Consider the following 11,859-nt stretch of genomic DNA (forward strand, 5'->3'; position numbering starts at 1 on the left):
ATTATTGCGGCTGTATGATATGCTGAATCTTATTGTGCATTTAGATTTTTTATTTTGGGCCCTGTTTTCAAATTAGTCCATATTAAGGTTTGAAGGGTCCAAAATTAAACTTTTGATTGATTTCAACTAAAATTAAATTTTTGGTGTTTTTTATATGCTGAATCTAACCATGTTGTTAGATTTTGGATATCAGACCATTCTAGGTAAAATGAATGTCCCATTTCAAATTTTTAAGCTCTTTGACCACATTTATTTTGTGTCAGAAACCTATATTATGTCAAAAATTTTATCACAATCCAAATTCAGACAGTATCAAGCTTGAATATTGTGTCCAAACTTGCCCCAACTGTTCAAGGTTCGACCTCTGCGGTCGTATCAGGCTGCGCTCTGCGAAGCATTTTATTTAATATATCATTGTAATTAAGTTTGAAGGTATATAGCAATAAGTTTGTCTGCCCATCACTCTGGACAAAGTGTAATATTATAAAAATGACAAAAATTGGTATGATTACCATGAGACAACTACCCACCAGAGTCTAAATAAAGTAGAAGTATGCAACCGATCTGTATAAAAAGGTATGAAAGGCCCAGATATGACTAATTATACAATTCAAACGAGAAAAACAAGAGCCTGATTTATGATAAAACAATAAACAAAAAGTAAATATGACAGACAACAAACAGCAACAACCCCTAAACTTTGCCTTCTGACTTAGAACAGACACATGCACGTACCTTGAACTATAATGGTTTACTTTTATAAATTGTAATTTGGATGGAGAGTTGTCTCATTGGCACTCATATCACATCTTCCTATATCTACATACAGAATGTTGAGGGGTTCACAACTATGCTTTCATCCTTTGCAGTGGTTATTTGAACTTGGCATAAATATTAGAATTGGTTTTGAAGTGTACATCTGTTTTCATTTCTAGCATTATAATAATTGTACCTTCAACAAGCTGGTGAATTTCATTTTCATAGTTTTATTTTTATCCCAAAAGATTTGTTGTTTTAGAACACAAGGAATTTAACATGCAAGTAATTGTCTAATATACTGAAAACTTCGGTAGATAGGTAGTAAAGGAGTAGGCCCAGTAAGACCCCTTTTTGGCCCCAAAATATAGTAGTTTTACAAAATTGTTAAAATGTAAATTTTTAACTATTAATTGTTACATAAATATGGGCTGTTTTTGACAATACAATGTACATGTATCGGGTACTAGCATCATTAAGTCATGTTAAATTACTGAAATCTTTGAAATTTTAGCATTTTGGTTAATTTTTAGACGGTTTCCGTCTGAAATGGAAGTGGCCGCATTTGTGTTCATTCTTAATATTTAAATGTAAGTTGTATTTGATGATAATACATAACATATATAAAGGTTGAGAATGAACACAGATGTGGCCACTTTCATTTTTGACAAAAACCATCTGAAAAGTGACATATTATGGCATATTTGATAGATTTTTCATATTTAAGCTTGCATTTGAGCGTCTTTAATGACTAAATCAGTTCAAATCTTTCACATAAACTAATTGAATCGACTGAAGTAGACACTTAAAAGTGTTTAAAAAGTGTCCAAAATCTTTCATCAGATGAACCTGAATTTTCCTTTAAAGGGTCAAAAATGGTCAGAATATCAAGACTTTCCATTTTTACCAAAGTTGTTAGATGATTCCTTTAAAGAGTAATTGCTCTTAAATGACATGTCTTTTACACATTTCTTGCATTTTTGACAATTATCTTGAAACATAGAGAAATCGTTTACAAGAAAAATCATCTGCAAATAAAATCTTTAAAAATGTCAACAATACTGAATTTTCATTTGACTCCATTTATGAGCTTTTGCCCTCAAAATTTTTAATTGACTTCTTTAGGACTTATTGCCCTTAAAGTTTAAACAATATTTTATGTTTTTGGCTATTGTCTTGAAAACTATAGAGAAAATGTAAATAGCAAACCAATTATCAGCAAGATAAGATCCACAAAGAAATCAAATCATTGTAATTGATAATTGACTTTTTATCTGAGTTATAAATGCTCTCTGAATCATAGTCATAGAAAGAAATTTTTTTAGAAATTATTATTATTTTTTAACGTAGGCTGATTTTTATTTATTTGCGTCTTCTGTGACTAATTGAAAAGTTAAAACATCTGTTGTTATATAACAATGCACTGCACCCAGTATAAGAATAGTTCATATTTCCTGAAGTATTGTCCTTTTCATTTTATTTATGGAACTATAAAACATTTTCAATATTCATTCATAAAAATGAGTTGTTTACATGAACAATTTATATTTTTGTTTGTTTGGAATTATTCGGTTATTTTAGTATTGTCAAGGATAGGCAGTTATTTGTGTTGTTATAGAAAAAGAAAATCTAACAAATAAATAAAAGACTTGTCAAGAAAGAATTATCCTGCAAATAATTAACTTAATAAACAAACTCGTAAAAAAAAAAGAAAAATGGTAACTTTTTAATGACATTGTATAATTTGAAAATTATTTTTGTTAAGGAAATTAATTTTGAGCATGCCCTGTGGTGCATTTAGACAAAAGATTGAAGCATATGAAAAAAGTTTAATGGCTTTTAAAGTACAGATGATTTTTTTACACAGATTATACAAGAATTAAATGATTTGAGGTTTGTCAGTTTAATGGTTTTGATCACATAATTCCCGCATGATTTCTGTTTATTCGTGATCAGAAATTAGATCTGAAAATAAGTAGATTCAGAACTTGACATAAAAACACATTAAAAGAAATAAATGTAATACAGAAATTAATTTGGAAAAAGTAAATAAGTCTTCATTATAGTAATAAAACAAAAGAAAGACGAAATTACTGCTCCGTTTTTGTGTGAAATTATAGTTATTATAGACATTGGAGGTATTAGACGGCTTCTTATTACATCAAAATAGTCATAAACAATAAAGTAATCCATGGAATATTGCATGATCTTTTATATAAGAGAAGAAATTCTACGACAGTGATGTAAGAGCCTGTAGCTGTAAAAAGGTCTCAGTTGGAAAATGGTGTCAGCATTGATGGAAAGGTTATTAATTGTGTCATCCCAAAGGGAGATAATTAGACCAGTTTTAGGATTCCGCTCAAAGTAAATTTGGTAGATGTTACAATTTTTGTTCATGAAAGATGAATTCACACTGACATATTATTTTCTTTTGATTGTTAAATTACTGATGGTATTTTATGCACCAGCTACACAATGAGTTAATATTGAGACAATGAATATGAAATGAAAATGGATAAGAAAAAGCAGGAGGGGGTTTGTTAGAATGGGACACAAATTGGGGTAAAAATTTTGATGACCACAAAAATAAATGGAGAGTTGGGTAGCGTTGGAAAATTAGGCTTAAGGATCAGTCAGTCCTAGATGAGCCTATTATTAACCAATGATGCTTCAGGGTTCACTGTTCCTGTTCAAAGCATGACATATTCTACAGAGGCACATACTGGATACTTTGTTTGCATGTGTGATGTCATATTATAAAGATCATTATGATGGATTTTACCCTTTCAATCACAAAGAACATTTCAGTAAATTAGTCCTACTTTGGATTGTAGTTATGTCGGGGCACATGTACAAATAATAGTATATTCTCTTGTCATGAACATGCATTTTCAATATAGATATTTCTTGTACAACCACCTTGTATAAAGATAATATAGTGGCATCCCCTCTACTTTTTCTCAACCTACAAACTGCCCCCCGCCCCTCCCTCTCCCCCCTTATCCTGGTTGACCCACTCTTTAATGCATACTTGTTTGTATAATTATGCCCCACCTAAGATAGTAGAGGGGCATTATGTTTTTCAGTCCGTTCGTTTGTTCGTTCGTCCCTCCATTTGTCCGTCTGTCCCGCTTCAGGTTAAAGTTTTTGGTCAATAGTTATAAGAAGATGTGGTATGAGTGCCAATGATACAACTCTCCATCCAAGTCAAAATTTATAAAAGTAAACCAATAAGTCAGGTTTAAGTTTTTGGTCAAGGTAGTTTTTGATGAAGTTGAAGTCCAATCAGCTTGAAACTTAGTACACATGTTCCCTACGATATGATCTTTCTAATTTTAATGCCAAATTAGAGTTTTGACCCCAATTTCACGGTCCACTGAACATGGAAAATTTCAGGTTAAAGTTTTTGGTCAAGGTAGTTTTTGATGAAGTTGAAGTCCAATCAACTTGAAACTTAGTACACATGTTCCCTATGATATGATCTTTCTAATTTTAATGCCAAATTAGAGTTTTGACCCCAATTTCACGGTCCACTGGACATAGAAAAATTTCAGGTTTAAGTTTTTGGTCACTTCAGGTTAAAGTTTTTGGTCAAGGTAGTTTTTGATGAAGTTGAAGCTAGGTCCAATCAACTTGAAACTTGTACACATGTTCCCTACGATATGATCTTTCTAATTTTAATGCCAAATTAGAGTTTTGACCCCAATTTCACGGTCAAAAACATAGAAAATGATAGTGCGAGTGGGGCATCCACCTGTACTATATACACATTCTTGTTTTATATATGTTATCATCCTGAATGAGCATGACATTTTCCCTGGTATGTTATAAAATTAATGATACCCTTTCTTCATGTATATAGATTATATTGAAAATTTGTCTCAGCCTGGTAGGAGGCTTGGACAAAAAGTTTAAGCCTCTTGCTTCGGAGAAGCCGCATCGGCCTATGAATTTTTCTCAGCCTGGTAGGAGGCTTGGACAAAAAGTTTAAGCCTCTTGCTTCGGAGAAGCCGCATCGGCCTATGAAATTTTCTCAGCCTGGTAGGAGGCTTGGACAAAAATGTTTGAAACTTGAAAATTTTCAATGAATGCTTAATTCCAAATAACGTATGAATAAGAGAGTCAATAAAATTGTATTTAATTATAAGTATACATATACTAAGCATGCAATATAAAAATAAAGAGATGTGGTATGATTGCCAATGAGACAATTATCAACCCAAGTTCAATTGAAGTGGATGTAAGCAATTATAGGCAATCGTACGGCCTTCAACAATGAGAAAAACCCATACCCTATAGTATATACTAAGCATGCAGTTTATTTGAAAATATTTGAAAATATCTCTTACATTATGGTTTTAGTTTCATGTTTGAAATACACTCTATGTGTACAAAAAGTGATGTGGGGTAAGAAAGAGTCAATGAGGTTGAAAAAAGACACCATGCACTGCCGCTTTACAATTTCAACAAGGAAATTAATTCAATTAATGAAATTGATTCAGAAAATGAGAAACAAAATTTATTATACGAATATATTGTTATTGCTAATATTTAAGCCAAGATTTGGGATTTATTGAAAATTGAACATGTTGAAATTCAGAAGTTTTGACCTTCTGCAATAGTTACGTAATCTGAGAAATGTCAGATGTGATAAATTGTTAATCAAGGTTATTTGTTTTCTTCATATTTGAAGGTCGTATTTCTTTTCCTTTGTCGGTCAAGTTGTGTTTATTGGATTTTATCAACAATTGATAATGTGATATGAAATTGTTGTTGCAATTTCATCTGATCTAAGTCAACAAAATGCTTTAATTCATTTTTTTTTAAATCAAGTCTTTTATATTTTGAATGTTATTTTAAGTGCTGTGTTATTTGATTAATTGTTAAATCGGAAAGTAATTATTAAAAATTTATATTGTCAACATAATCTAGTGTGTTGCTTATTTCAGTCTTGACAATTGTTTTAACAATTTTCTAAAATAAAGATATATATGAAAATCAGGAATTAGAGCCCTAAATAATAAACTTAGTTCAACAAGTAGACTTAACTTTTTTTTACAGTTTTGGAACACAAATAATACAAATACTTTAGTTTCTGATCAGCTCATGTTTCCAAAGTGTGTTATTCCACTGATGAAAATAAAACTGGCAGGTTGAGGGCTTGAAAAACCAGTATAAATCCCAGCATCTTCATTTGCCTACCCCATGACAGGAACCTGGTTACTGGTTAATTTATGTGAAAGGCTCTAACATGGTGAGATCGGAACTGCCACCTATAGGGCTTTGGCTTGGCAACCTTGCAACCTGTCATCTCATTTAAAAAGACCTTTGACCTCTAAAAATGTTCAAAACCGATACTGTGAGTTATAAGTTTTGTTTTTGTTTTTTTGCATAAAAGTGACTTGTTGCTCTGAGGTAAATTTTAAATGTGATCACTGTGACCTAAAAGGGGTGTTATCCTACTGGACCCCATACTTATTTTTTCCTCTATAGGGAATTGGATGGTGATTGCAGATATTTGATAGCATCTGTTAAATTTTTTACCGTTTTTCTAAACTATATGGAATTTAGAGAGCTTGTCATATTGTACGGAGACTTGTCTTTCTTTATAGACTGTATGCAATCATCTAGATGTCTATGAAATTTAGTGTGTTTTGGTTTCAGCTTCATAAAGGATTACCAATTTTCCTGGATTATAAGCATAAAATATATTCTTGGATATTTGATTTCGTCGTTTGGCAAAAGTCTGGATACAAGCCCATAGAAAATTTGTACTTCTTTGAACATTTAAATTCATGGTTCACCTGTACCCATGAAATCCAAGAGAAATTTGGTAATCTACGAATAAAAATGAATCCACAGTTGGTGAAATTTTTACAGATATCGTACATTTGTATTTAGATCTTTATAACATAATTTGTTTTCATTAATCCTCTTCTAACATTAAAGTTTCCCTTGATTTTAATGATTTCTATGGCACTTTTTTTCTTCCACCTTTGAATATAAACCGTGTTTTAAATAGTGAGTTAAAGATAACTGTATTGTATTTGAATATTTGAACATTTTTTTTAAATGCTAGAAGAGCCTCAAAAAACAACAACTGTCTGTGACTTTCAGGTCTGAAAAAATACCAATTAAAAAAAAAAAATGAATACAACACAGCTTTTCAAATTTAAATAAAAAAAAACACCTTATTTTGGCCAAAGAGCAATTCTTAGAAAATTGAAATATTTGTAAATGAAATTCTTTCAAGTTCTCGGTAGGTGAACTATGAATCAATTACCCATTTTTGTTCAGGCTAGTTGTCCAGTCAGAATTGCTGTTAACAATGGCATTTGGTTAATTTTCATCTTGTTTGAACAAAATGCATTTAAAAAGAAAATAAAGCGAAACAAATATGACTGAAAATGGTTATTTTTTTGTTGGAAGACATAATGCATTCCAGAGTCTATCATGGTGTCTTTTATAAAAGTAGCAGAAGATTAAAAAGAAAAAAACAACAAAAAACCAGACTATTTTCATGCATTTTTATTATTTTTTTCTCATTTCAGATTCTGGACTATTAGCATCAAGAAAGACAGCCAAGTGATAGTTATATTTATTAGTTCCTGCATAGCAACATTTTAGTTTACCATTATCCTGATCAGGGCAACATGTATCTATAAAATATCATACATTATCAACAATACATCTATTCCATTGTGGTTTAAATGAACATTTAATGTTCAAAAAGGAACTATGTTTTATATTGTTTATTTACTTTTTTTGTTAATTTTTAGTTAAAGATATGTCCAGATGGGAACAGTATATTTTCATAAAAGGTACAATTTCACTTTTGTTTAAGGTGAAACAAAATAAAGTGTTAGTTTTTTGACATACAGATGTTTTTTTATCACTTCTGTTCCTTTTTGAATTTTTTTTTTATTTTCCCTTTGCTATATTGTTTAGTTAAGATATTATATGAATATTAAATTTGAAAAATATGCCTGGATCAGGCTTAGTGTATTTATATTTCCAATAAATAAGGTAAAATATTTTCAAGATTTTTGACAGTTTTTTTTTCTAAGATATCTACTGTGAATCAAATTTTTTCTCCTGCTTTCTTTAAAGTTGTAAAGACAAACATTCAGAAATCAAAATATATTGAATTTAAATAATAAAATTGTCTTTCCCTAACCAACATGATTGCAATGTTTCTGTGATAAAAAAATATTTTTTGTGATATGATATTTCAATGGGCATATATCTGATATCTATATTTTGAAATATTACTCGTCTAAAACAACGCTTACTGATGAATTGCTTGGTAAAATGCAACTTTTTCAAATAAGGTTTAATGCTTTTTTTGACAAAAATTACTTTTTCTGTCATTTATTGATAAGAGATTAGTGCTTGATAATGCATGCCAGTAAACTTGTATACATTTTTAACTAATATTTGTCCAACGATTGTCTTATTTCAGCTTTTGCAAGATGAAAGAAAAACAAATGCTCAGTAATATCTCAGTTGAGTTTGAATTAAGTTTTTTTCCTTCACCTATTAATAATGACCACTATTTGATAGCTGATTGAGACTTTTTGTTGTGTTTAGATTATTATTTTATGAAATTAACATTCCAGGGTTTTTTCCCATTATTACAGGGTGTATAATTAAAGTTCTGTATATTAATGATAAGTGATAAAAATGTATTTTTTATGCACAAATAGTGCCCTTGCAATTATATACACATTTTCATTCCTAATCATAACTGTTCTTGGTTCAGGGCTAAGAATTGAACAAATCATTCCATTTAGACTTTAACTTGAAAATTGATGTTTATATATTTTGTTTGTTATCATTTTAGTTTTCTGTTTTCATTAGCCACATGTATAATACCGGAGATATGAAACTGCAGATTCAGTATGATATTGATTCCTGAATTCCAAGGTTTTTTTCCCCCATTATTCCTTGTAAACAATCAGCTACAAAAAAATACTTGTTTACCTTATTCAAGTGTATTCACTTACGGCGATCTCAAATTTATAAGCTGTGTCTGATAGAAATTGACCTTATACAAGTGCAAGTATACATGTACATGTATAAGACTGATTTTTTTTTTCGAACATTCAAATACGAAATAAAAGATGAATTTTGGTCTGTTTTGTAGGGTTCTTATGGCAACTCAATTTTCAAACAGTTTCAGACTTAGCATAGAGACTATTTCAACTCGAAATATGTTAACAGATCTATTGATATTCATTTGCATAAGGTCGATTTCTATTAGACCTAGCTCATATATTGATATTAAATTTTGATTTATAACACATTTGTTTACAAACAATTTTAATGGGGAAGAAGTTTTGTGAAATCTTTTGTAATGGTACATGCTTGACCATGGCAGATTTATGTATGGCTGTAATGTAATGTTTCCAATCTCAGATATTATATATGTTTCTGTTTATAGGTACAAATCCATTCCTTAAGTAGAGAATAGTGCTTTCATAGTTATATTTTTAATTCATGATTATTCATTGATTATAAATAAATAGCATAAGAATTAATTTTAATATAATTTCGTATTTTGTATTTTTCTTGTCAAATTGCTGATGCTTATAATCTACACAATCTTCATATTCAATTCCACTAAAGGAACACTCAAGAGTTTACATGGGTCAAATTGGGGAAAGTGGCTGTCTGTTTACTTAGAGAATATTTTAACTTCTAATATACTGCTGCTATAAGGCGTATTGTGACAAGTTTTGTTGAAGTACATAACGATTTTTTTAAATTTCATTAATGTATATACTTTTTACTTGTACCAATCCTAACGTTGCTTAGTTTGGGCCCCCTCTCTTTTCAAAATCATGGATCTTTACATTGTGTTGACATTTGGATTGACTCCTTAAGAAGTTTTTTTTATTATTAGAAATAGTCTTATTTTTTTAAGGAATATGTTTTTGCCCTAAGCTAATAGGAATTATATACATGTATATGCCAAATGAGGTATTAGACTTATTGCTACTCTGAAATAATGTTATTTGTTAGTTTTTTTTTGTTTAATTTAATTATGTGTTTCTGACATATTGCCTTACTTTATTCAATAATATTTGAAAGTACTTTATTGGATCTGAAACAGTAATTTTGAAACTTTTGGTTGACTATTGAAACACTATGGAATGCAAATCTTTATCCAGTTATCTGATACTAATAGATATAGAGCCATATAATTTGATGTGGAAATGCATATTGGAGAGACCGACCATATGCAATACAATGAAGTACACAAGACCAATATTCAAGGCTCAGAGGTTATTATTCATTTTGTAAGATTATTTTCTAATTTTAAGTTCAGTTTTCATAAAGTAAGTCTATAATCATTGTTGGTGTCAGGCTGCGTGAAGTAAAACATGATATACTCCCACAAAATATTGGTCACTCTAACAATCATTTTATTCTTCCTGGATTTGTATAAAAATCAAGATGGTGTACAATCATACAACTTGAAGTAAGGATTTATCTGTGGAATATAGCAGCATCCACTAAAAAGTAGGTCACTTTGACCAGTGTTATATGCTTGATTGACCTAAATTAAGTTTGACTCCAAAGTTTAGATCTCAGATGATAAGTAATCTACATTCATAAAAGTTGGTGTAAGGATACATTCTGTAGGGTAAATAATTAACCTCCCCAAAAAGCTTACTCTGACCTACATTTTACTGTTTTATTAAAATGTTTGTTGGAGTACATATCTCAATTATTAAATGACTTACAATCATATAGTTTGGTGAAAATATGTGTAGTGTTGAGTATTTATATGATTCATAATAATCTTTGAAGTTATCCATAACATTTAGGGACGAGGTAAACTTTGTAAATGATCTGTGTTTTAAACCAAACACCTTCCATTATATATTGTGAAGTATTTCAGATCTACTAGTATTTTGAAGAATCACCTAGCTCCTAGCATCCAAAACTTGCCAAAAGTACACCATGGAGATAACATAAAAAGTTGTTATTACAACTTTCATTGTAAGGTAACAATGATCTAGATTTATCTAAAAATCATTGCAAAATTAATACAGATATATACTTTTTATACATTCCTATGAAGTTTAAATGATTTGAAAACAAATATGATGTAATTTATAATATATGTAATTTGACATCGAAGTGATTTAGATAGCTATAAAGCTTAATTATTTTCATGTACTACGTTGATGTTTTTTTTGCTTGCTTTTTTATAGTATAAAAAGCTGTAGATAACTCCTGTCTCAAACTAAAAACAACATAGCCATGGAAAGGGCTTTTCCTAATGATGTAAATATATCAAATGTATATTTTAATTAGTTTGACAATGATTTCACACTGTGTTACGAGTATGATTTGAGTTGACACCCTACGGTAATGGTAAATTCCAATTGTCTATAGATTCGCTGCATATATTTTAAATTTTAGTTCTATATTCATTTGCTTAATGGATTTTACCTATTTGAAATGGAAGCCTTCATCCAGGTAATTTGTAAAGAAACGGTTTAGAAGATAAACAGTTGGGTCAGTGAAAACTGTGATAGTGAGATTATTGGCATGGTATAATCAAAGCCAGAAACACTAGAAAATTGATTTGGAAGTCGACTCAAATGATACAGTTGCACAGTGTGGATTTGTAGTACTATATAAAGCACATAAACAGAGATATTTATACACTTGTTTGTACAGCTGTCTCTATTGTTTATCATTTATACAATAAATTTACTCTATTTATGATATAGATTGTTCGTGGTGATATAACTTAGTGGGGTATCATTTGACTTTCACCATAAATAAAACATTTTGTGGCGTTTTGTTCATTGTCACCTGACGCTGACCCCATTCTCCAATAACTGTCTCGGTGGTCTTGTGGTAGTGTGGTCGCCTTGAGTTTGCAATGTTTTGGGTAGCCCTGGCCGGGTGAAACCCTATTTTCATTCTCCAATAACTGTCTCGGTGGTTTTGTGGTAGTGTGGTCGCCTTGAGTTTGGAAGGTTTTGGGTAGCCCTGGCCGGGTGAAACCCTATGCTCTTTGTTAGGGAGCTATCATTTGATTTTTATGGGGGGGGGGGGGCTAGGATGAAATTTGAAAAAAAT

At 30.4% G+C, this 11,859-nt stretch overlaps 1 protein-coding gene across 1 annotated transcript in view; it reads left to right on the top strand.

Moving 5' to 3' along the window:
- Positions 1-11,501, top strand: part of LOC127712974 (triadin-like) — a 54,094-nt gene extending 42,593 nt beyond the window's left edge. Inside the window, exon 15 of the mRNA XM_052219556.1 lies at positions 7,308-11,501. The gene's annotated coding sequence lies outside the window, so the exon portion shown is untranslated. The remainder of the gene's footprint in view (positions 1-7,307) is intronic.
- Positions 11,502-11,859: the final 358 nt, after the last annotated feature.

Source organism: Mytilus californianus, unplaced genomic scaffold, assembly GCF_021869535.1.
Source record: "Mytilus californianus isolate M0D057914Y unplaced genomic scaffold, xbMytCali1.0.p SCAF_8, whole genome shotgun sequence".
NCBI classification, from domain to species: Eukaryota; Metazoa; Mollusca; class Bivalvia; order Mytilida; family Mytilidae; genus Mytilus; species Mytilus californianus.